This window comes from Limulus polyphemus, unplaced genomic scaffold, assembly GCF_000517525.1.
Source record: "Limulus polyphemus unplaced genomic scaffold, Limulus_polyphemus-2.1.2 Scaffold2077, whole genome shotgun sequence".
Lineage (NCBI taxonomy): Eukaryota > Metazoa > Arthropoda > Merostomata > Xiphosura > Limulidae > Limulus > Limulus polyphemus.
Window position 1 is genome coordinate 76544 of NW_013667687.1, and position 4182 is coordinate 80725.

At 30.0% G+C, this 4182-nt stretch overlaps 1 protein-coding gene across 1 annotated transcript in view; it reads left to right on the plus strand.

Annotated features, from left to right (window-relative positions):
- Positions 1–4182, plus strand: part of LOC106465859 (valine--tRNA ligase-like) — a 175961-nt gene that overhangs the window by 41908 nt on the left and 129871 nt on the right. The window lies entirely within an intron of this gene.

A 4182-nucleotide genomic window follows, 5' to 3' on the forward strand; every position in this document is an offset into this window, starting at 1 on the left:
AGTTGTAGTTAGTGATGAGTTGGCCAACTCATCACTAACTACAACTCTTACACGTTGTTCTAACAACGTTAAGACGGCTTATCGACTTCTTGAGAAGAATTCTAAGAAGAAAGTAAACCTACAGACATCGGCCTTGTTTAACAAAATCTGCCTACAAGAAAATCTGTCACCAAAATACACCAACATAGGTAAATATGTAGGTTGGTAGATTGATAGATTTACTAATACAACCCAAGTATTACCCAAATATTCCTGTTAATTGTAATTTAACTCTTAATTTTCATTTTAACAGATTTTGCTTAACCTGTTCTTTAAAAGTTTGGAAATGGCTTGAATGGGTAATGAAGAAAACTTTATTATAAATGTACAATGTTTCAAATTTAAACCTATACTTTAAAATTGCTGCAGGACACACTGTGTTATTAATAGGAGTTATAGTTTACTGATTTTCCACCTTCTGTATCTCAGATTTTGGGAATCCAAAGTATTGCATATTTTCAATGGATGTGCTCTATTGGATTCTTACTTTACATACCAAATTTCAAGGCAATCCATTAACTCTTTTTAGAAGAGTCACGGGTGAAAGGCCGTGTCCTATCGTTATTGACTTACATTCAAAATATTATTGAACTACTATTTCATGAATTTATGTCAATAACTTTGGTATCAAACTAGATTATAATTCAAATTTTAGTACTATATATTACTCAGTTTCTTTTTAATAAAAGCAAATATTAAAAAATACAGATAAACATTGATTTTTGTGTGTCATGTGGTATTTTAAATGCAGCACTGGTTCAAATTATATATTTGTGAATCAAAATATTAAGTCTGTAGTTTCTTATGAATTAGAAACTCAAACTACTGATATTGACAAGCTAGAATATAAAATAACAGCCTTTTTTCAATTTGCTAAGATATTGCTCATGTAATAAATCAAACACAGTGGCAACCAACCTACCTCTTTCCATTTTTGGAAACGCTCCCTTATATAAACTTCTATGTATAACAAGAACAACCAATCGGAAGCTCAGAATGTCCCCATAGTGGCTTTCTCTGCCATTTTAACAGGCTTGGATGCCATTTCTTACTTTTGAACCAATTTTTCAATAAGGTAGGGTGTGTCTTTAGTCTGCTCAAAATTTCATATTTGCTTTATGGAAAATCATAAAAGAATCAATCAAATTGAGTACGAAGCTGAGTGCTTACACTCAGAATGTCTCAGCTTCTACTGCTTTTCACTGTCTATAGCCAGTTGAACTTATTACTTTTTATGTATTAGTACATTATTTTAAAATCCCTAAAAACTTTTTATTGTCCATATAATGCAAATTTTGTCTATTTTTAATTTTTTAATAATCACGTACTCTCCTTATGGTTTCAAGTAATATACAAGACTGAAAATAATATTTCTAAGTAAACCTAAACAATAAACAAATATTTTTTACTTTTAAATAGGATTTCATGTTTATATATGTACATAAAAAAAAAACATTTAAATTTTGTTTCGTAATTGTATTTTTATTTCAAGTTTATGTTTCATTGCAGCCGTACTTTTGTACGTTTGACATAAAGTCTCTCATTCTTGTTGGGGATCACTCTCATTCATCCCAGCACAGGCACATTTGAACATTATTGTAGATATGATAGTAAGAAAGCTTTTTGATACTTCAAAATTATGTCTTTGAACTTTCAACATATGTCCTTGTATGTTGTTTCATTACACAGACAAAACTAATTGCCACTACTAGTGAGTGGTAATAGCTTACAGTACAGGTGGTTTGAATAACACCACCTGACCCTAGTTACATGATACATCCTGTTACAAGAGATTAACAAATGATACAGACACCATAAATTACAAAGAAAATCACATCATAGTACTTAAAAGATTAGTCTAGGTCACATTCCTCTCATTATAGGCAATTTTTATATTGGAATTTGAAACTTGAGCTTTTCAGTGTATTGACACCCCAACTGTGAGAATGTCACAGATTCCCCTGTATTATTGAGACTAATGTGTTTAGTCTGTATCACAACCAACTTATGGGCTTTATTGTTGTCACTTGTACACTAAGTTTTAACACAAAATCACATAAAAGACTCTTGCAGGAATAAAAACTTCATTTACCAACAGAACACATGCACAGCAATTTGCAAGTGTTCACCAAAATCATCGTTGAAATTGTTAATTTGGAGCACTTCAAATTTCATCTAAGGTAAGATGTGCTTTTTTTTTATACATAATAGTTATACATATTCAAAGATGTAATGTTGCTAAGGATAAATAATTAAACAAGATACCTTTATTGAAATTAGTTTTACTTTATTTAGTTTTAGTTTATACACAAATATATCACCATGGAGTGATATCTTTCAGTAATATAATGTCAAAAGTACTTACAATTTTATGTATAAACTGTTTGTATGTATTAGTTCTACCTGCTCTTTACACAGAATAATAATTTCTTTAGTTTCGATGATATCAAGAATAAAGAGATAGATTTAAGTATCTCTCAACACCTGTTTAGATATCACATAAAGTAAGAAGTATGTTTTTTATATAACATGTAATTAGTAAATTTCCATGGTGTATATCTTACTTTTGATGATAAATATGTAAATCATATTCATTAGTTGTACATCATATGAATTAGTTTTTACTGTACTTGGTGATTTTGCTTATGTCCATACACATACAAACAAAATGTCCATTTTTAAATGTATTCTTAAAGTTAAAGCTCAATAATTCAAATGTATATGTATTATCTTTTCATTATGTCAACTGAATATTAACAACATATTAATTCTCCTAGATGGAAGATATTTCAGCACTTAGGAAAAAGAAAAATCTTTCTTTAGATGAAGCGCTGAAATTGTTTTTTGCTTCTTCCTCTGAAGAAGAGTCTCTTTCTTGATTTGAAGAAGAAGCCACAACAAATAAAAATGGAGAGGAGCAAGAACCAGCTTTGCTTGGATCACTTTTATTTGAGAAGCCTGACTTACCTTCAAGGGAAGAAGACTCTCCTCATGACCACCAACAATCTGAGGTTACTGATCTTCCCATGTTCAGCACTACATCAACTTACAAAATGGCCAGAGGCAAGAAGACACAAGAAAAGCCTCTAGCCTGTAGTGCATAATGGAAATGGGAAGTTCTCAAAGATGAGCAGCCCAGATTGTTGGGGGACTTCATCCGAGGAGAGCCCATTTCTCGTCAGACTCCTTGATTTTTCAACTTTTTTTTTCTCTCAGCATTGTTACCAAAATTGCTGAAGAAACAGATTTGCACACCAGCAAGGGGAACACCTAAACAATATTTCACTAAATAATATACAACTTGAATTATTCATCTTCAGACAGTTGTTTGGTAACAGTGTTTAGCTTATTTTTGCATTTGTATAAACATGTATAAAGTCTTCAGTGTACATATTCATGAATAGTGAACAAATGTACAGTTTGTATGTTCTTGATATATAAACTGATGTGAATATAATATCTCAGTGTAGCTTTTACTACGTTTTATTTTTGCATCTAAATATGATTTGCATACAACTGTACATATACTTCTCAGTGCATAACTTACAAATTTGATATTGTTTATCCATACATTGATGCTCCTTTTGTATGTATGTTATCTTGATTTGTAACTATTGTATAAACTTTTATGTAATTGAACTTTAAATTTTAAACCCTTTGCAAAATATCAGAATAAAATATTTATATATCAGTTAGTATGTTTTGATTATAAAAAAACAACAGAAGTGTGGGTCTTACTATGTAATGATAGTAAGAAAGAAATTATAAAATTCTTACGATAAGCCTAAAACTATCAAAGTGGTACTAGTAATACGTACAAATGACACAAAGTTATCCTTATAAATACTAAATCATATTTTTATTATGAACTAAATTATTGAACTTAAAACTGCAAATTTAAATACAAAAGAATATAAAAATCACAAACTCTTTCAGTTCAAAGTCGTAAGCCTACTTCATGTAAAGACCTTGCACTCGCTACTCGATAGCTCTTAACCCTAATAATCGTGGATCAACTTCTTTCCTAAAAAATATAACTATTTTGAGTTAATTTTTCAATATTATAATTAATATAAATAGATATACGATGCAGCATGACCTAAGCTACTATATAAAAATAATAAAAGTCACGTACATACCCAT